Source organism: Protopterus annectens, chromosome 12.part0 (assembly GCF_019279795.1).
Source record: "Protopterus annectens isolate FY-2018-M chromosome 12.part0, PAN1.0, whole genome shotgun sequence".
Taxonomy (NCBI): Eukaryota; Metazoa; Chordata; order Ceratodontiformes; family Protopteridae; genus Protopterus; species Protopterus annectens.
Window position 1 is genome coordinate 294,575,316 of NC_056746.1, and position 23,526 is coordinate 294,598,841.

Genomic DNA, 23,526 nt, shown 5'->3' on the forward strand with positions numbered 1-23,526 from the left:
CATGAACCTTTAGTGCTAATAGTGGTTTAGAGTTTATTGATGCCGTCTGTGTAAAATAGAATTGATACTGTTAAGAAACCATTTTAGGCTATCTTCTAGGCCAGTTGTGGTCTCTTATGTGGAACACAGAAGTATACCACTCTGAATAACATATGTGAGTCTACTGAATTGTGTCTCTGTTTACATTATAGATACATTATTTGTCACAAAAGGTACAATTTAGGTTGTCTTTAGCTAATATAGCTATTCTGCCTGCATCTTCATGAGATATGTCCTGTCCAAAATGCTGTATCATTTAGGATGAACACCTGTCTTTTAATGTGGGCCTTTAACCATGTTTCACTTTGGGCCAAGATGTCTGTGCTGTACGTTTCTATGAATACCCCAGCATTGAATAATGAGGTTCATAATTTTCATTCTCTTGAGATTTTTCCACTATGGTGCATTCAAGGATACAAGTTTTAGTTTAGGCAGCAAGTTGTAGTAATTCTCTAATATGTTATGTCATTAATTATAGGGGTTGGAACCATGGTTTAGTTGAATGAGAGGCAGCATTAACAAGTTTTTAAGTTACTGCATAAATCTGAGAAAAGTATGGTTCCCCCCATGTCATTTCAGATTGCTTTACTGCAGAATTCTGATGTCTTTAGGAGTGAGTGAGTAAGTGAGTGAGTATAAGTTTGTTGGACTAGGTTTGGGTTTACTGATGTTTACAACTGCTTTTCTCATAGGTTCATAGGTTCATAGGTAGGTACTAGGCTATCTGCCCTAGGGCATTTATAAGCCTAGCCAGAATGTGTTGGCTTTCGCCTCCCTTTTAGATTAGATTCCTTACCCTCTGTCCAGCAGGGCCATAGAAGTGACAGGTCGGTTACTGTAACAGAGTCACATTTCACACATAATTGCAGGGAATATAATCTGGGGTTGTATGTAGGAGACATGTAGATGTATTGTACATCGGAGTGCGTGATGTACCTTTAAGAAGCTTTCCCGTGACCTACCACGTGCATATAAATACTGAACATGTGCAAGTAAGAGTGCCATTTTGAGTGAGCAGCCAGAGTGAGAGCATGCAAGTACGTAGTCAGTCAGTTAGATAGTTTAAGTTTAATGTTCCTGCCATCCATCCTAATGTGTTTGTATACAATAAACTACTTAAACGAACACCCAAGCCTCATTGTCTTCTTAATGCACATAAGAACATAAGAAGAGTGGCATGGTGTCATAATGGGATCCAGAGTCACAGCCATGAGGCAACCGGTGAAAGTTGGAGGGATATACAGGAGTAGATCATCCCTACTGCTTAAACAATTCTCAAAACAGGTCAGAAATGAATTCCAGGTACTAAAACTCACTTAAATGATTTATTTCGCTACAAATGTAAAACGAAGCACTCAGAATGCTCAAAACAAATTTTTTATTAAAGGAAATGTCTGAAACTGTGACATATTGATATAAATATTCAAAATAATTACAAAAATGTCTGAAACAATATTCGAATCACATAAAATGTACAAAAAAAGGAAAACAACCATATTTTTTCACTGTGCGTTACTTTTTCATATTAACTAAAGCTATTCAAAGTATCCAAAGTGTGCAAAGTGTTTGCAAGTGTGTGCAGTATTACAGTGCAGTTATTTCACAAAGTACAGTCATTTCAAACAATATTTTGCAAAGTAGTTATTTCAAAGCATATGTCTCAGAGTACAGTATTTCGAAGAGTTTATTGTGCATTTGAATATTATTACAAGTACCTGGTGTGTGTGACTGTTCGTACCTAATTACAAGGGCTAATTTTGCATTGCATTTTAGTATAATCTGTGGGCATGGCAGAAGGGTTTTGCAGACGCGCACCATTTGTGTTTGATAACATTGCAAAAAACTGGAGCGTGTTTGAGCAGGAATACAATATTTTCATACAGGCTGCTTTTTCTGAAAAAGACGCATGTACAGAAGCATTTATTCTGCTTAATTTAGCTGGTTCAGAGGCCATTGAAAGAGAGCACTTATTTGTGTATGCACCTGCTGTGTTTGCTGGGGAGGGGGAAAACCACCATATTGTGGTACCGGCTGAAACATGGGAAGACCCTGAATGCTTAAAATGTAAATTTAGAGAGATGTGTAACTCCCAAATGAATGTTACAGCGGAAAGGCACTTATTTTACACAACAGACCAAAAGCCTTGTGAAACTTTTGCAACATATATATATATATATATATATATATATATATATATATATATATATATATATAAAACTGACTTGAGAAATAAGGCTAAAACGTGCAGATTTGGTGATTTGAGAGATGAGTTAATAAAGGACAGGCTTGTGTGTGGTATTAATAATGACATAGTGAAAAAGATTTTGTTTCAAGACAGTGATTTGACGCTAAATAAGGCCATTATGATTTCTTAGATACACGACCTTACAGAAAAGCACACACGTATGCTTACAAATGAGAATAGCTGTGGAAGGCCAGTGACAAAGCTCATGTTGATAGTATGCAACACATGGTTAAAAGGAACAGGCCCAAGAACATGGCAGCTACTGAAGGTCATGTAACAGTCCCTGGGAAGCCTTGAGTCTTTCTATCAAATTCCAGGGCATGCTCAGTGAAGCATAAGGGTGAGCCAGCAAAGTCAAAACATGTGTCCCCATCCAACTTCATAGTCATTGTCCTAATTGTGTGCAAATCATGAACACAAAAGAGAAATGTGCTTAGCTTTTGGTCAGCAGTGTCATTCCTGCAATAAGTGGAATAATTTCAAAAGGTTTTGTAAATTCAATAAGGTACAATATTTTATTAAAAGAGGGCATTCCAAGAGGCAAGTTTATCAATTAGAAAGATGTGACCCTACTTTTAATGTTGATGGTGTGTCTGTGCTTGGTAAAACAGTTAATGGGCTAGATTTATGGGCAAAGAATGAGATCTTTTGTACTGTTTGCATTAATGGGAGTCCTGTAGAGCTCAAAATGGATACTGGCTCAAAGTGCAATGTTATGTCAGCAGAAGCGTTTGCTAGAGTAAAAGCTCCCGAATAACTTGATTTAACAAAGTGTGCGAAGCTTGTTGCTTATGGTGGTCAAGATATTCAAACCAAAGGCTCAGTAGTGCTTTCATGTTACTCTGCTGGGAACAGCTATGACTTGCCATTTTTCATAGTCAAGAGACACGTGCAGTCATTATTAGGCCTCAGAGACAGTTTGAAAATGGGACTGCTTTCATTTAATAAAGAAGTCCACCATGTAAGCCTGAATGAGAACAGCTCAAATTTCACCCAAACTATTTTTTCTGAGTATGCTGATATTTTTGCAGACAAACTAGGCAAACTACCAGTTGTGTACTCCATGAAGGTAGACTCTAAGGGCAGTCCAGTTGTCAGACCAGTACAGAAAGTTCCAGTAGCTATGCAGAACAGACTTAAAGCTGAGCTAGACAAAATATTTGTACAGTAGAATAACCTACTGAATGGGTATCTTCCATGGTAGTAGCTCATAAGAAAAGCTCAGATTATATCAGAATTTGTATTGATCCAAGAGATCTGAACAAATCACTAAAAAGGCCTCATCATCCAATGAGCACAGTGGAAGAATTTGCTGCCCTCATGGCAAACTGTTTTTTCTGTCTTAGATGCAAAGAGTTAGTTTTGGCAAATTTTTCTTCACCAAAAATCTTCCTTGTTAACCACATTCAATAAGCCATTTGGAAGATTCAGACTTCTGAGAATGCCATTTGAAATAAATTCTGCCAGTGAAGTCTTTCAGCATGAAATGGAGCAATTTCTTTCTGGTTATCCCTGTGCTGTTATAGTAGATGATATTCTAGTAGGAGGCAATGGTGAAGTCAAACATGGCAAAAACCTCAAGAAAGTTCTGGACAAAGCATGTCAAGTGAATCTTAATCTGAATCCTCAGAAGTGCAAATTCAGACTACGAGAAGTTACTTATATTGGTCAATTTTTACCAGTTCAGGCATACAACCAGATCCTTCCAAGCAAACAGCAATTGTCAAGATGCCAGCTACAGACAATGTCCAAGCCCTACAATGTTTTCTTGGCATGGTCAACTATCTAGGCAAGCTCATTCCAGATTTAAGCCAACTTTCAGCACCACTAAGAGAACTGACATGCAAAGATGTAATTTGGTCATAATCAGAACAGCACCAAAGAGTATTTGATGTCCTGAAACAGAAAATTGCTACTCACCAACTCTCAGCTACTAAGATGTTCACAAACCAGTTACTCTTTACTGTGATGGTGCTAAGTTTGGTCTAGGTGCAGTCATTCTTCAAGAGGGTAGACCAATAGCTTATGCATCGAGAACTCTTACCCAAACAGAGATGCAATATGCTCAGATTGAGAAAGAGCTTTTGGCAATTGTGTTTGCATGTTCAAAGTTTCATGATTATATTTATGGTCAACCTATCCAGATTGAAACTGATCACCAACCTCTAGTTACTATTTTGAGAAATCCTATGCATACAGCTCTAGCTAGACTGCACTGTATCATGCTCAAATTGCAGAAGTACAATTTCAATCTTGTTTACACAAAAGGCAGACTTCTTTATATTGCTAATACTTTATCTAGATCACCCAGAAACACCATAGGACAGCATAGCAATGAGCAACTTGATTTTGAGGTCATGGAAGTGAGAAATGTTTCTTCCACATGTCTTGATGAGCTCAGAACTCGCACAGCTTCAGATCCAATTCTTCAGAAGCTAAACCTCTTTACCAGTTGATGACAGCCTTCAAAGCAATCTTGTTTACCAGTATAAGTGCAACCATACATTCCATACAGAGATGAGATTTTGTCAGACAATGGCATCATCATGAAAGGTCCTAAAGTGATTCTTCCAAAATCCTTGCAACAAGACTATATAAGATCTTGCATTGTGGCCACCCAGGAACTGATTCTACCAAAAGAAGGGCGAGAGGGCTAGTATGTTGGTGTTCTATGTCAAGAGATATTGAGAAAGTACTTTCATCTTGTTCAGTATGTAATAGTACAAAGCCACATCAACAAAAAGAACCACTTCAGTTAAGCCAAATTCCTGATCTACCTTGGTCGACAGTAGCTACAGATATCTTTGATTGGAATGGTCAACATTGCTTGGTATTAGCAGACTCTTATTCAAATTGGTTTGAGATTGACCTGCTTCCCAAGTTAACTTCCAGTACTGTCACTAGTAAGTTGAAGCAACATTTTTCTGTCTGTGGTAGTCCGCACTGAATTATTTCTGTCAATGGTGCACAGTTTACTAGTCAGCAGTTCAAGAAATTTGCAGAAGAGTGGGACTTAGTTCATATTATGAGTAGTCCCGAATACCCTCAGTCAAATGGCTTGAATAAACATGCAGTGCAACGTGCAAAACAGATGGTAGAGAGAAATCCAGATGTGACAATACCTATGTTTTTCTCAACTTGTTAAATATCAGGAACATTCCTTGTGATAAACATTTTGGTTCACCTGCACAAAGACTTATGTCGAGACAAATCAGAACAACACTACCAATCAGCAGTAAATTGTTGGTTCCATGTGCTAAAAACAACAAAGCAGTAAAAGCCCAAGTGTTGAAAAAGCATTTGTCCCAGAAGTCTTACTATGATAAAAACCAGCAAACCGTTCAGTTAGGTCACTGAAAAAAGGGGAGATATCGAGGATGCAGACGTCAAAAGGTTTTAATCAAATCAGATATATGAAAAGTTTGTGTCAAGAACCAAGATCATACATTGTGGAATCACAAGGAGTAGAATTCAGACAAAACTGGAAGCATTTGTTACCAGTGTCTGAACCAGTGTTACAGCATCTTGCCTGTAACAAAGACTCTAGTTCTCAGAGTGACTTGTCCAATATTCCTGTTCCAGAGAACATTCTGTCAGCAATCCCCATTCCTGAGAAAATCCATGAGAGTCCTCAAGTAGAACATTCCCCAGTGACTGTCCCTGTTGCAAAACCCAGTCCTAACTATTATGTTACAAGATCAGGTTGCATCTCGAAACCTAGTTCCAGATACAGAGCAGCCTGGACATTACTGTTGTTTTCTTTATTAGAGTCTGTATAATTGCATGCCTATTAAAATGTCATTGTTTATATGAGACAGCTCAGTAAAGAGGGAAAATGTACATCAGAGTGTGTGATGTACCTTTAAGAAGCTTTCTAGTGAGCTAGCATGTGAATATAAGTACTGAGAACGTGCAAGCAAGAGTACCATTTTGAGTGAGCAGCCAGAATGAGGGCATGCAAGTATGTAGTCAGTTAGTTAGATAGTTCGCTTAAGTTTAATGTTCCTGACATCCATCCTGATATGTTTGTATACAATAGACTACTTAAACAAGCACCCACTCCTCATAGTCTTCTTAATGCACATAAGGCAAGCGACATGTATAACGTGGATGCTGAAATAGCTTATAATAACATTGTTGGCTGTTGCTGTTGTGGTATTCATTTTCCTTTCCTGAAGCACACCATGTGCTACAGACAGAATTAGACACGGCAGGTTACACTAAAGATATTTTTGTAATTAGTATTCAGTGGGTAGGGATATTGAGTTCTAACTTTCTTAAATATATATTAAGTATAAATGCTGGGCTCACAATATATGGTGGGAGGGGGATTAGGTTTCCTAACATTTTTTTTGTGAATGGGTTCAGGCTCCTAGGCAGTGAGACATTTCCCTGTGGTACATTTGTTTGAGGACACATTGCTGAAGTGACATTCAGCTGCAGAGAAATATAGCTGTTGCAAATTCCCTATAGGGAAAGAGAAGAATGTGGTGTCATGCCCACATCCTCAAAAGACAAATGCAGATGAGGAAAATAATGTCCATGGCCCTCAAGGCAACATGAGACAGCAGGCAGTATGGCAGGCATCAGCAGCAGGCTGGCCAGTGGGCATGTCAATGGCAGTAAAAATGCAGTGTAGAATGGGTAGTGCCTTTATAATTGGTGTATGTGGACCACTACCCCCTTCACAGTGTCTAGGTAACATTACCTGAAATGCATACTGGAGCATAAATGTGACTACAGTAATATGCAAGATTTCCTCCATGATGTAGCACACTTCTATATGTTGTCATTACATAAGCGTGTACTGTACTCTGAGGACAACATTCATTACTTCTTCTGCCCACATGCACTTAGTTATTAAGGCCATGGGCATGGCAGTGTTTGCTTCTCTTTGCCCACAGGGAATTCACAACAGTCATATTTGTTTGCAGCTATATGTCACTTCAGCCATATGTCCCCAACCATAGACCCACTCACTTGTACTAAGAGCAACAGCCGATATATACGGGTATAACTTATGCTTATCCCTAGAGATCAAATGTCACCCCATTACACTTTCTGTTGAGCACCTTTATCAAATATGATAGTTATAAAAATTAAAACACGAACAAACTGGATAAAAAACAAACAACACCGATGGCAATACCAGGAGTCAGTCCACTGAAAAAACCTTTATTGTGTTAGTGCTTTCATGCACAATACTGTGTGCACTTCTTCAGACACATATTCTTGTAAAAAGCCATGTTTTATAAACTAACCAATTAAAACAAATTAATATCAATCAATTTCAATTAAGCTATAGGCATACCATTTAAAAAGACAGCTACTATGTTTGAAACATACTTAAAATGGAACTACTAAATAACAGACCTAGAAAATCATATGTTATAATATCACAATACCAATATTAAACCTATTATTCAAAATTAGAATTAGGCATATATACCCTAAACTTATACAGTTAAATAACATGTAACATCAACTATACCCAAATGTTTTATACCAAACATGTATTAAAAAGATTTTTTTATAAAACCTAACGCTCCAATGCTTTAAGTTAAGTAAACATTTGATAGAACAAGCATCATTAATGCCCAGGTAAATGTGGGCATTTGTTTTTAACTGCCACATTAATTCCTGCTCCTCTAATTTTAAGTGCCAAGGTCCACCTCAAGGGTTTCTTGGCACTGACTGAGCAACTACAAATTTAAAATAATGTGTATTATTCTCTGATATATGTTTGGCCAAAGCATTTGTATTTTTGCTCTTAGAAATGGCATAAATATGCTCATAAATCCTTTGTTTCAACTGACGCTCAGTTTTGCCGAAATAAAATGCAGGACATTTCTGGCACAAAGCTACATAAACCACCCCTTGACTCTCACAGTTACAAGAATGTAATAATTTAAAAACTATGTTTTTAAATCGTGGATACCCATTAAAGCTGTTTCAAAGTATAAGGAGGGAAGTCACGGATAAGAGATCTAGCGGTGCTTTAGGCCCTTTATTAATTAATCATGAGATGTCTTATTCTAGTAATAATGCACAGCCTAACTTGGTCAATATTAAAGATAATAGTTATGTTACTAGTTTTATAACTCAATTTAATGATATGTCGGCATGTTTTAAAGACATTTTAAATTATAATTGAAACATCATTTTACAACAACAGTCCCTCAGTAAGGTTCTGGGTGATAGACCTACAATTGTGTTTAAAAAGGGTACAAATTTGAAATCATTATTTGAAGTACCACTAAAACAGTTTAGATATCACAAAGGTATGTATAAATGTGGCAGATGCCACTATTGTAGGTACATCCTTACTGGGTATTTTTTTATTGTCAATGGCATAAAATATGCTATTCACGATAAATGTAACTGTGAGAGTCAAGGGGTGGTTTATGTAGCTTTGTGCTAGAAATGTCCGGCATTTTATTTCGGCAAAACTGAGCGTCATTTGAAACAAAGGATTTATGAGCATATTTATGCCATTTCTAAGAGCACAAATACAAATGCTTTGGCCAAACATATATCAGAGAATAATACACATTATTTTAAATTTGTAGTTGCTCAGTCAGTGCCAAGAAACCCTAGAGGTGGACCTTGGCACTTAAAATTAGAGGAGCAGGAATTAATGTGGCAGTTAAAAACCAATGCCCACATTTACCCGGGCATTAATGATGCTTGTTCTATCAAATGTTTACTTAAACTTAAAGCATTGGAGCGTTAGGTTTTATAAAAAAATCTTTTTAATACATGTTTGGTATAAAACATTTGGGTATAGTTTATGTTACATGTTATTTAACTATATAAGTTTAGGGTATATATGCCTAATTCTAATTTTGAATAATAGGTTTAATATTGGTATTGTGATATTATAACATATGATTTTCTAGGTCTGTTATTTAGTAGTTGCATTTTAAGTATGTTTCAAACATAGTAGCTGTCTTTTTAAAAGGTAAGCCTATAGCTTAATTGAAATTGATTGATATTAATTTGTTTTAATTGGTTAGTTTATAAAACATGGCTTCTTACAAGAATATGTGTCTGAAGAAGTGCACACAGTATTGTGCATGAAAGCGCTAACACAATAAAGTTTTTTTCAGTGGACTGACTCCTGGTATTGCCATCGGTGTTGTTTGTTTTTTATGATAGTTATAAAAGTATAATTGGGGTAAAAAACACCCCCCCCAAGCATGTCTCAGAAGCCTGTTGATACAGTAGCCCTTAGTACAGTGTACTTATGGCTTTTTTCTTCCAACAGGCACTGTAGTGAAAGGAGTAACAAATCACAGCCTTTTTATTACTTATTATAGTCATGCATATCAATAACAATAACACACCTTGCTCAGCAATATCTCTATTGGGTCCACCCTAAGCCTAATCCATTAATGCACATTTCACTACAGTAAAGCTGTTATTCGATGTTGTCTTGTAATTTCTTGGCTTAAGGGTAGCATATGGTATTTGGAGCACAGACACTGAACACAAAGGCTTATAAGGCATACAAGCTTCCTCTACTGTTGAGTAGAACATAAGCTCCTTTTTAACTATACCATTTGGTTTATAAATTGTTAGCTGTTTTTGACTTTTCAGTAACTTAACTTTAGTCTCATTTTAATGGTTATTTGCACTCCCCACCACCTAAACAAAAGGTGGTTTCTTTTTTAATATTATAATCCAACACGGGGTATCATGAACTAAACTTTCAAGCATGAATTAGTTGAGTCTGATATCCTTATTAAAAAGTCACCGATTTGTGTTTTTTCTAAATTGTTTTAATTATAACAGGGTGTCTTAATTAGATCCTCCCAGTTGCACATTGCAGCCGTTTTCACACATTCATTGTAACTAAGTACAGCTGTACTTGGACAGGCCAGTTATGTCCTGACGGGCACTGTAAATCAAAATGTATCTTGTTCTTATGGTTTGAATGTCTGTACTGAATAATTCTGAATGTGTTAAGGCTGTTATACTGGCACATTATCTTACCCTCGGGTATTTCTTGCACTTTAGATTTAGACTATTACCCCTTATTGCATTACCTGCCAAAATAAGTGTGGTATAGGATGAACTATGTCAAACCCAGAGCTGTTGGACATGCTCCACTTAAAGAAATCCCAATCCCTCCAAGCTACATGATCTAGGGACCTTAACCTTGTCACCACAATAAACAGAACATGCTGGAGGGATAGATTCCTGTCCCAGAGACTTCCCATACTCTGGAACAGACTACCTATCTATGTCAAACAGAGCTCCGCATTAGCACTCTTCAAGAAAAATCTTGATGATTGGATGGGAAATGGGAAATTCACCCCAGGGATCACTTCTGTGGCTCTGCTCGACAGGGGCACAGGAAAATAATTTTCTTGGGTGGTGAAAGCCAGGTTACATTTTTTGGCTAGGCTTGTATGGGCCCTAGGGCCAATAGCCTAGTACCTACCTATGAACCTATGAACTAGCTAAATCATGTTTTTATTTTTTTTCTTTGTGACTCCCTGCAGCTGACCATCAACTCACTCATAGGTCCTCTTTTCGTTCACTGTGTATACTGGACCCACCTTAACCTCCTGGGCTAACCCCAATCCATGTCCAGGGGCAATGATGAGATCAAGGGTCCTGGCACCACTGCCAGCTTACCTGGGTCATAGTCCGTGTTTTTCCCCTGTGTGCTACAGCACTGGCTTAAATCCTGCATTAGTTTGATTTTAGGTAAGGATTCCTTTCTGTTACTTGTTACAAACAGACTCTGCTTTCACCACGGCAGAGAATTTGTTTATTTGTGAATTTATAGGTTGTTAGTTTGACACTCGTCTTCAGTAACAACTTCTTGGAGGCCTCCTCTCACAGATTGTTTTTTGGATCCTGGTAGGGATTCATGCTGATTCAGCAACAGCAGTCTCTACAACTGCTATTACAGTGAATCAGTATTGCTGAAAATCACTCTCAACAATAAACACTTTTTTTTAGGGGGACAAGCCCCCTGTACTCCCTTTTAGGGGGAAGGCCCCATACCCCCAACTTATATACTAATGCCATTGTTGCACAACAGTGGAAATAAGGTCAACATAAATGGACACAGAAATGTCTTTCAGTAATACTAATTTTGCAGAAACAGTACTTGCACAAATTGGCATCAGTTAATCAGATGGTTCCTGCTAGCAAAAGGGGTCCAATTTGCTCTGCTGTAGTTCATTCCATTCAGCTCATCTACTCTACTGCATTCCTACCTATCCCACAGAATATTGTATTTATAACCCCAAGTCACTTCCACTAATCAAAAATCAGTTAATTCCTAGGTCTCCAGCCCCTTTAATAGCAAAAGGAATTACGTCTCAAAATCTACTCCTATTAAACTCGTACTAAAACTCCATAATCTCTTTCTAGCAAACTATAAGTCATATCTAATAATCGAGCACATCACTAATGCATAATACTTATATCAGTAATCACTCCAATAAGCACAGCTATGGCTAAAATATACTGAAACCAGGTAGCCTAGTGTTTTGAACCCAAGATTAGTGCCCACAAAGGGTTCAGGTTCTTAGGCAGCAAGACATTTCTCGGTGATACATTTGGATGGGGACACATGGCTGAAGTGACATTTAGCTACAGACAAATATGACTGTTGAGAATTCCCTGTGGGTAAAGAGAAGCATACACTGCCATGCCCACAGCCTTAATAACCAAGTGCCCCCCTTTTGCCCTACACTTGCAACACTATAGTTGTACAAGTGAAAATTGTGGCATCTTAGTATTTAATTCCATTTTGTCTTGCAAAGAGAGACAAAATAGGCATTCTGTGTGTAAAGAAGAAGAAGGGGATATGTTAAATAAGTCAGGAATGATTCCCCAGTGCAATGATGGGCATTGTGGAATGTAGTGCAGCTAAGAGTCGGAGAATGGAGGATAGTTGGAATTTACACAAGGTAGCATGCAAGGTGGGATTGCAGAAGGAGCAGAGAAAAGGAAACGCAAAGGAGGAGTTTGTCTGCAAGCTAGTAGAGAGTGAGGAGTAATGGTAGTGATAGGTGGATGTTAGTTGGCCTTTTAATGTAAAGTAATGAAGGAAGTGCATAGGTTATGGGTACAGGAAAAAGAGCAGTAATGAGGAGGCTGCAGAGATGAGGAGTAGGGCTATATAGCTGATTTCGCCTTTGTGTAGGCCGCGCTGGGGTGGCTAACGGTTGGCGCCAACGAGAGGTAAAAGTTACTATTACCCCACACAAGAAGTGGTTATAAAGATTATATACCATTACATTATTTAAGAAAAGAAACTGTGCCTTTTTTAAAAAATTCTTTTTATTAATAAATGTTTACTTATATTGCCTTCCGCCAGATGTCCGCCCAGCACGCATATTTGTAACGATGTACCTGTGCGCCTCTTGGCATGCGCAGTATCTGGGTAAGCGAAAGCAAAAACAACGCTTTGGTTTCCTGTTCATTTTTGATAGTGTAAGATAGTTTTAAAATAAGCAAAGGACATCGACAGAAGTAGCTTTTAGGGCATGTTCATTTATGTGTAACCTTTTAAACAATCTCGCTACATAAACAAAGCTCATTTCAAATGATCTTCTTTAAAAACTTTGGAATCTTGCTTCTCCTTTGCTTTTCAAAACACTGTAGCGCTATGTTAAAAAGGGTAAGTTAGCAATAAAGCAATTTAAAATAAGCAGTCTCCGTCCGTTCGTTATGTTTCTATTAATTAATGTATGTAAAACTCATTAACTATAATGGAGTTCTGCTTTTCGAATCTTACTTTCTAAAATTGGCTTTTTATCATAGCTATTAAGCTTTGTTATAACGAGACAGCTTTAAAAAAAGCAACGGAGATCCTCGGGCTTATTTTAATACTGTCTACGCCATATGTAACTCATTTAACATAGCGAGTATTCAAAAGCAACGGAGATCTTGTTTTCTTCTGTTTCAAACTTATGTTAAATCTCGTTATTAAATGGGTTTGAAGTTTAAATAGACAACTTTAAAACAGAGTTGCTTCGTTGTTGTTTAGCTGTCTCGTCTGTGTCATTTTTTTAAACGCAGACAACTTTTCTTTAAAAAAAGAGTTTATAATGGGAAAAAAATGGAAAAAGTCAGACCTTTTCCATTTTAAGTGTATCTCTCGATTAACGCACCGCTGGCCAATCAGCGTGCACGTTTTGGGGGGGGTCATGGTATAATAGAACATTTAGCACAGAGTATAAAGAAGTAGGACTATAAAAGATTTAGTGTAGAGTGAGAGAATGTGCAAAAGAGAAAGAATTGGTAGGGTGATATAGGAGCAAAGAGGATTACTGACCTCAAACAGATGCCCTAACAAAACTATCTAAAAAAACTGCAGCTTTACTCTGTCCGATATCACCTACTCAGAGGCGATCTCTGCCTAAAATACAAAGATATGTCAAACCCAGAGCTGCTGGACATGCGCCACTTATAGAAATCCCAATCCCTCCGAGCTACATGCTCTAGGGACCTAAACCTTGTCACCACAATAAACAGAACATGCCGGAGGGATAGATTCCTGTCCCAGAGACTTCCCATACTCTGGAACAGACTACCTATCTATGTCAAACAAAGCTCCTCATTAGCACTCTTCAAGAAAAATCTTGATGATTGGATGGGAAATAGGAAATTCACCCCAAGGATCACTTCTGTGGCTCTGCTTGACAGGGGCACAGGAAAATAATTATCTTGGGTGGTGAAAGCCAGGGTACCTTTTTGGCTAGGCTTATATAGGCCCTAGGGCTAATAGCCTAGTACCTACCTATGAACCTATGAACCTATGCATGTGGGCAGAAGAAGTAATGAATGTTGTCCTCAGTGTACAGTACACGCTTATATAACTACAACATGTAGAAGTGTGCTACACCATGGAGGAAATCTTGCATGTTACTCTAGTCACATTTATGCTCCAGTATGCATTTCAGGTACTGTTACCCAGACTTTGTGAAGGGGATAGTGGTCCACACACCAATTATAAATGCACTCCCCATTCTACACTTCATTTTTACTGCCACTGACATGCCCACTGGCCAACCTGCTGCTGATGCCTGCCATACTGCCTGCTGTCTCATGTTGCCTTGAGGGCCATGGACATTATTTTCCTCATCTGTATTTGTCTTTTGAGGATGTGGGCATGACACCACATTCTTCTCTTTCCCCACAGGGAATTTGCAACAGGTATCTTTCTCTGCAGCTGAATGTCACTCCAGCAATGTGTCCTCAAACAAATGTACCACAGGACAATGTCTCACTGCCTAGGAGGCTGAGCCCACATAACAGTGTGAGTTATTTGAGGGGAAGTACTTTAGAATTTGATTTGAACAAGAACGTACTGATATTAAGGAACTTGAATAGAATAAATATTGTTTGCCCTGGAGATGCAGAGGAGAGATTTGTCACTAGATCGGAGATGCCGATTTGCAGTGTAATGGGTAAGAAGATTGGATATAGATGTTTTTTCAGGGTACTTAAGGATGTTATATACAGTAACTAGTTGGTAGTAGTTTAGTTGTGGTAACTCTAGCCATTTTAGTTCTTTTAGTGCAGCACAGTGATGTGTTCTGTAACTGGAGTTTGTAGCAAACTTGGCTATCTTATTGTAACAGGATTCTAGCTTGTTTAGGTCAGTTTTTCTAATATGGGTGAAAATAGGTGCTGCGTACAGTATTGTGGACAGAATGTGATTCTGGGCAAGGGTAACTCTTGCTTGGTGTGAGAGAAAGTTTTTGTGCCTATATAGTGCGCCCATTTTTTTGTGAACCAATTTGATGGTTTGTGAGATGTGGATATCAAAGTGAAGATTGTTGTAAATTTCAATACCAAGAAGATTGGTGTGGTCAGAAGGGGAGATGGTAGTGCCATTTTTAGAGGTGATGGAAAAGGAGAGGAGAGCTTTTGATTTGTTAGGGGAAAATAGTAGCAGTTTTGTCTTATTGGGGTTTAGGATTAGTTGGATACCTGAGATCCATTTTTCGACAGAGTTAAAGGTTTCCTGGGTAAGTTGCTGTAGAATGGTGGGAGATGAAGCAGTTCAGATCAGGGATGAATCATCTGCATATTGAATAAGTGTGTCATGCTGGGTAGAACTAGTCAGGTTGTTTGTGAAAATAGAAAAGAGAAGTGGGCCCAGTATAGAGCCTTGTGGGACTCCTATGGTAGTTGGATGTTGGGGGGGATAGTGCTCCTTGCTATTGGACAGATTGTTGCCTGTCAGATAGGAAGCTTCTGAACCAGGCTATGGTAGATGGGGTGAAAGATAGTGAGGCTAGAAAATCTAGCAGAATGGAGTGAGAGACCATGTCAAATGCCTTTGAGAGGTCCAAGAAAATGGCTGATGTATATTTGTTGTTGTTCCTGTGAAGGTTAACTAGATTAGAGAATGAAAGAAGAGCCGTGGTTGTGCTGTGATGAGGGCAGAAGCCATGTTTTGTGGTTGAGAGGAGCTGATGTGTGATCAGGAATTTCATGACTTGCAAATGGATGCATTTCTCTAGAATTTTAGATAGGGGCTTAAGATGGCAATGGGTCATTTGAGAAGTCATAGGAGTTACCCCCTTTATGAAGAGGAATAATATACAATACTTTCTAGAGTTTGAGAATAGAGGATTCCTGTATGGAGCGGTTGATTAGGATGGAGATATGGTAAGATAGAGAGTCGGAAGCCATTTTTCTGAAGGTAGCAGGAAAGTTATCGGCTGCAAGGGTGGTGGGTTTAAGTTTTAGAAGGAGTTTCTTTATTGCAGAGGTGTGGACAGGTGATAGAGTAAAGGAGGGAGTATTTTCTGGTTGATTGGTTTGGGTATGTGAGGGACTATGATTGGTTAGCTGGCTGGATAGAGCCAGGATGGATTTTGTGAAGTGGTGGTTAAATTGAGTGGCTATGTCTAAATTACTATCTGTAGAGTTTTGAGCTGGAGTAGTGGTTTTGCCTGGTTTTAGTAAGGAGTTAATAGAATGCCAGAATTTTTGTGGATTTTTTGAGTATTTGTTTTGGGCACTGAGGAAGTAGTTTTGTTTATTTTGTTTAGTTTGAGCCTTGGCCTGATTTCTATGCTGTTGGTAGTTTTGCTTGGAACTTGGAAATTATAACAGCAATCATCAACTATGCGGGTGTGGGTAGCACAATGTTTACTCAGCTGTGCTTTTTAGAGCACTCTGGCTTTACCCTCATGGTCTAACTCCAGCATTTGTGGATAAATACTGCATAATGTGTGTCCCCTCATGTCTTAAGTGGTTTTTTTTCTGAAATGTATAGTCATTTTGCTTATTATTAAAGGCAGTTGGCTAAATACTTTTAGCATGTAGACACTTGGCAATGGTTGTCTAGCAGTCATTTGCCTGGGATTATCGCGTTAACTTTTACTTGATAAGTTGTAATTATATAATAGGGGAGCCCTCCATTTTGCAGCCAGTTCTTTCCTGCCATATGCTGAGAGTAAAGCTGAAACTACAGAATTTTTCATTAATTTTTTTGTTATTTTTGACTGTTGTCCATTTGTTGTTTTTTAGATTATATATCATGTGTGTACTATGCATGAAAGGAAATAGTCTTACTGTGAAAACTGTTTGGCTCAGGACGTTAAAAAAAAAGTGCTTGATCTGCTGTGGCCCAGGCTAAAGGGTCTAGTATTATTCCCTTAACAATTTAAATAAATCATAAACAAGCATTTGTTAGTGTGGAATGTTGTCCTGCAGTAGTAACCAGATGTCGTAATATGATAGGAGGAAGTAATTACTACTAGTCTGCAGTAGACAAGACAATCTATAAAAAATAGTTGAGTAGTTATTACTTTTTGGTTTACATAAGTTAGATAAGTTTCAATGATCAAAGTTCAAATTGGGTACTTCAACATTTGTCCCTTGATTTTACTCACTTGTAAGAAATAGGTTCATAGGTGTGTAATAGGCTAATGGCCCAGGAGCCTTTACAAGCCTAGCCCAAAACAAATTGCCCAGCCTCTGTGCCACCCAATGTTAGTTCACAGTGCTCATATTGAGTAGTGCCACTATAATGATCCCTGGAGTGAATATTCTGTTACCCGTCCACTCGTCAAATTTCTCTTGAAGAGGGCCAGTGAGATGCTCTGCTTAACATGAATGGGAAGCTTATTCCAGAGTATGGCCAGTCTTTGGGAGATGAACCTGTCCCTCCTGCATGTTCTGTTAATTGTGGTAATGAGATTGTGATCTCTGAAGTGTGTGGCACAGGGGGATTGGGATTTCTTTAGGTGTAGCATTTCAAGTAGGGCTCGGTCGGACATGGCTTTGTAAGTCAAGCAGAGATCACCTCTAAGTAGATGATAAGAGACTGAGAACAGCTGAAGTTTCTTGAGTCTGTCCATGTAGGACATGTGTTTAAGGCCTAGGATCCTTTTTGTGAGGTACATTTGTGGCCTCTCCAGCTGTTGTAGGTGTCTGGTCAGTTACATGCCAAACGGGGCATTACATTCAATGACTGGTCTAATGAGGGATGACTAGAGAGGGATGACGACCTGTTTCTTCCTGGATGTGAAACCTTTAGTTATAAGATGCACCACATAGAAGGACTTTCTGACCACAGTGGCAATGTGGTGGTCGAAGGTGAGATGGCTGTCAACCTGGATGCCCAGATCTCTTATGGCCCCTTTAGTGTTCAGTGGGTTCCCATCAATGTAGTAATTCATGGGAACTGAGTTTTTTCCAAAGGGGATGATATGCACTTTTTGCCATTAAGCTTCAGGCCATGGTTCCGACACCAGTCATTGGTCTCAAAGAGGCCCTTTTGTAGGATGTTTGCATCACTTGAGGAGTTGATAATGACCCCTAGCTTGCAGTCATCAGCAAACTTAATCAGCCAGAGTCCTTCTGTGTTGGCCTGGACTTCTGAGAAGTAGATGCCAAACAGGAGAGGGCCCAGGACCGAGCCCTGTGGGACTCCGCTCATGACTGATCGACAGTCTGACTTGGAATCTGCAACATTCACTCTGTGGGTCCTGTCTTTGAGCCAATTTGCAACCAACCTAGTGACGTAAGGATTGATGCCTAGTTTGGTGAGTTTATCAATGATATCTGAGTGGGGAATGGTATCAAAGGCCTTGACCTAGTCAAGGTAGGCTGTATGTACTGCCTTACCCTCATCCACAGCCTTGGTGACTGCCTTGAAGAAGTCGACCAGGTTCAGCAGACAGGATCTCCCCTTGATAAAACCAAACTGTGCGGGGTCAAGAGTTTGGAGATTGCCTATATCTTTGTTAAGCAGGTCCATGATGATGCGCTCCATAGCTTTGCATACCAGGCTTGTCAAGCTAATGGAGTGATGATTCCCAGGGTCTGTAGTTGCTCCCCCTTTATGGAGCGGGATGACTGTAGCAGTATGCCATTCGTTAAGGACATAGCCTGAGGTAAGGCTGTGATAAAACAGGGCACACAGATGTGGTGCCAGTTCATTCTGTAGCTCATGTAGGATGCAGCCAGGGATATTATCAGGTCCCATGGATGCTGTATTCTTGGCTTTGGACAATGCAGCTTTTACATGTGCTGCAGAAATGGTGGGTACCATGCTTTCATCTGGTATTGTGATAAGGCCCTTGGGGGGGGGGGGGGGTAAAGTTGGCACTGAATCTGTCGGCCAGTATGTTGGCTCAATATAGATGGTGCCATTGTGCAATAACTCAGAGCCTCTGGTTATTGCCTTTGAGGTTTTTGATATAGCTATAGAAGGCTTTGTGGTTGTTTTTGGTGTGAGCTGCAATTCTCTCTTCATAGCTGGCTTTAGAGGATTTGATAAGGGATCTCAGAATTTTGTTGAAACTGATAAGGGAGGTTTTCCAGTCTTGTGACTTCATTTTTTTCTGCAACAGTTTCTTCTTTCTGCTGTAGAGTTTATTGATGGCTGGGGATCACCAGATTGGCTTCCCTTTTTTGGAGGAGAGTGTCTTAGTTCTATCTGGTATGGCAAGGTCCATGCATTTGTGTACATGCATGTACAGTGCATTGGTGTATGATTCTGCAGTCATGCAGCTATTTTCCATTGGCATGGGTGCCGAGAAGTTAGCCACCTCTATTTTTAGGAACCCAAAGTCAGCTTTAGAGAATTTTTTCAGGGTGGTCACCTTAGCAGGGGGTGTAGGTGAGATGGAGATTTCCATGGTGATCAGTTTGTGGTCAGATTTAACCAGGAAGGAACTGACTATAGGTGTGGAGCAACAGTGTCCCATGCTGGTAATAACCAGATCGAAGATGTTGCTTCCTCTAGTGGGGGTCAGAATGAGCTGGTCCAGGGCATTGCGATTGATAAATTCCAGAAATCAATGGGGCTGTACATTGGCGCTTGAATAGTTTTCCCAGTTGATGGAAGGGTAGTTGAAGTCACCCAGTATGAGAGTATTGGGTTGGACCTTGATAGATTCCAGGGTGCTTAGGAAGTTGGTGTGTGAGTCTAGGGAAATGGTTGGGGTTCTGTAGCAGGCTATGACTTGTACTGCCGTCTTACACAGTGTTAGTTGTACCTGAAGTATCTCAGATGCATTATGCTGGGCTACCAGTCTAGAGGTGTGCATATCCTTTAAGAATATGGAGACACCACCACCTTTGGAGCTTCCAGCCGCATTCTGGGGCCGAAAGGCATGGAATGAGTTGTAGCCTGGGAGAGCAGGTTTGCTTTCTGTCTCATTAAACCAGGTCTCCATTACAGCAAATATGTCGACATTTTCCATTTTGAAGAAAGCTTTGAGCGAGTGCATCTTGAAATTTAGACTTCTACTATTGAGCAGCATGTCCCACAGATTGCATTTGTTTGTAGCTGTTATGGTGGAATTTTGGTCTTTGGAACACTGCCTAAAAAAAGGCACTATAGGGGTGGCAAGAGCCTTAGCCAGTACTCGGAATCTCAGGGGTGACAGATGCAGGCCGTCTCTGGCAAAGCATTGAGGTCTGTTGTTCCAGGCAGACAGATACTGGATCCCTTTAAAATGGCACCAGAAACTTAGCCAATTGTTGAAGTCAATCATTTTCTGCTCGTACTGTGGTATTATTCTGGGTGATGGTAGAATACTGCTCAGAGCTAGGGTCCTACCTGCCTGGGCCACATAATCCAAGAGTTCCATCACATTTCTTTTCATGTAGTCCAGGGAGGTACATCTTAGGTCATTCACACCCACATGGACAATGAGTGAGTCATATTTGTACTTCTTGTGGAGTGACCTGAGTGCATGTGTTATGTGGCAGACCCTGGCACCTGATAGACAACTGACTGTCACCTTCTCCTTGTTCAACCTAGTTAGTGGGACATCAGTGTGCCTTACAATTGAGTCTCCTATGATTAGTACATGGGTAAAGTGTTTTGCCTTAAGGGCTTGGGTTAAGGGGCACACTGTGATGTTGAGCTATGTGTTCTGGGGTTGATGTTGTGTTGTGGTGGTCGAGTGCATATCTGTCTCGGGAATCTCTGTTGTTTGGGTAAATTTTTATTGAGAGCCTTCACAAAGGTGGGTGGATGGTTTGTGTTTCTGTGTGTAGGTTGTGATAGTTGGTGTGTTGGAGGGCTGTGTGTTCTATGTAGTGAGTTGCAAGTGTTGACCTTCTCCTCTTGACCAGCTAGTTCAGTCTTGGTTGGAGTGTGCACTGCTTCCATTTTGTTGATATAAATGCATGTCTCACAGGTATGAGTGCTGGAAGGTAAGAGGGGAGGGTTGTCTGTGTACATTAGACAGTTTCCACAGTCTCAGAATGCCCAAGTGCACCAGGTTAGCAGGAGAAAGCACTGGAAACTGCCCTACAACCATACCAGGATGGGTGGTCATAACTAATAAGTACTGGTGCTGTTATGGCACCAAACAGCAAGGAAAATATTGAATCCATTCCAAAGACAAGAAGGAAACTAGAAAATAGATCAAATTTAAATAAAAAAATGAATAGCATTAAATACTGAATGTAAAAAAAAAGTACAGTTAAGTAATGGTGTGGACAAAATAAGTTTTGGACTTGGACCCATGTTGCAGTGATATGGAAAATGTTATGTCATGTCATCAACCTAAATGAAAATGTAATCCCACAGCAAGGTGGTTGTACTATGAAATTCCAAATGGCAAAGCCATGAGCATAAGAAACATCAGAAGTCATATGCGTGAAACACAGAAAGGCAAACAATAAATAAATAAAATAACATTGTGTTTTTTTATAGGGAACAAGTCCTCCCTTCACTTTCAGTGTGGGACAAGTCTCCCCACAACACCACAACTTATATATATTGACTTCACAGTTGCACAAATTCGAAGAAGGGAGATGTCTCCCAAAAATAAGTGATTCACTGTGGCTGCACACTGCATTGGCAGTTATTTCCTATGGAAAAAGTAATAGATATCTTGTTCCTGTCCACCTTGTGCTTCGGCCAACTGACACTTGAGCAACTTCACCTCAGCCATGTGTAGATATACCGAGCACAACTGTGACTTTTGTAATGCAGAAAAGGCTTTGCTAGGTTAATCCAATGTAACATGTATCTCATTACATTTCTTATTATATATTTTATATGGATTTGTGTCTTATTACTGGCAACATGTAGGATGGATGCCAATTCAGTACTGCCATTTGCTAAAACAAGGCTGAGAAGTTGCAGTGTCTTTTTAAAGCATTTTTGTGTGTGTGTGGGGGGGGGGCTACCTGCACCCTTCTCACTTTAGTAATATAAATATACTAACTTTAGGCTGCATAATATTGAACTTCATGCATTTCACCCACAATTTGAAACCTGGGCTTATAGGCTCGTATGTGTATACAAGGCTAATGACCACTAGGCCCCTTAAAAAGTCTATCTGTGTAACCCAAATATGACCCACAAATTTGATTTTTAGGGGCTGACTTACTGACTGGCTCTGTCCATCAGAGATATAGGAGCCAAACCAGGGGCAAATTTCCATTTACCCATCCATTGATCCAAGTTGCAAGTTAAATAGGGATAGGGAGGCACTCTGTTTCATATGGATGGGAGCCTGTTCCAGAGAATGGGAATTCCCTGAGAAACATATTTGTCTCTCCAGCATGTCCTACATTTGTTGCAAGCAAAATTTAGGTATTTTAATTTAGTAGTTCTGATGCTGTTTGTTTTGGAATAAAGGTTCACCAAAACAAGGTCCAGAGATGCCTTATATGCCAGACAAAGATCACTTCTCAGAAGTCTGTATGCTACCACAGAAAGAGGCTGGGCTTTGAGGCGATGAGCGTAGGACACTGTGTTTACTCATTGTATTCTTCCTGCAAGGAATCTTTGTGGATGTTCCTGTTGCTACATGTCTGGCCAGGTACCTACTAAAGGAGGGCCAAATACAGTGGTATGATGACCTCTCTGGACCTAGATGCCATGCCCTTGCTTATAAGCTGAGCAACACAGAAGGATTTTCTTACTACCTTGGACACACGTTGGTCAAAGCAAGTTGCTGTTCTCACTGTACGTGCTGTATGTTATAGACCAGTGGCAGCTCGCACCATCAGACTGCAGGACTGCAGCCCACCCAGATTTTTAAAAAAAATATTTACAAATTAGTACTGTTAAAAATAAATAATATATACTGTTTGTCTAGCTGGCAGATGCCTGCATTTCTAAGTGAGTCCGATTGACAGACCCAGAACTCAGACTGCGCATGCTCAGCGAGTTCCGTGTTTTTTTTTTTTTTTTTTTAATTAAATTAGTCTCTCTAAAATTTCCAGACTGCTGTACAGGCAGTCCGGATTAAGGAAAGAAGAAGGCATCACTGTGATGCCCAAAAGGCTATGCGTTAACCGCACAATAAAATAGAAGGGGGTCGGACTGCTACATCCGCAGGCACGTAAGTGATGTTGACAGCTGGATGGCTACTGATTGGTTCTCGATCTCTTTTTGAGAGCGAGAACCAATCAGTACTACTACTACTATTAGGCAGCGCAGTGCTTTGGATGGTATTACTTGGCTTGCTAGTTGCGGAGTATGGATGGTGCAGAGGGGCTTACAACTTTTTTTTTGGCTTAAGTAAGTTACGGCAGGAACTCAGGAGTTTGAATTTTGTGACTTACTAAGACAGAGATGTTGGACAGGTCACTCGGTTTTTAACTTATTGAGGTAGGGCAAAATTACAAAATACTAGTACAGTGTACAGTCAGCATTTGATTTCTCATTCATCACTAAGTAGATAATAATCGTCCTTTGTTGTCTGTTCAGAGATAAATTATTAAAACTGGTGGTATGTTTACTTGCTTGCCCTAAACAATATATTTGCTATACTGTT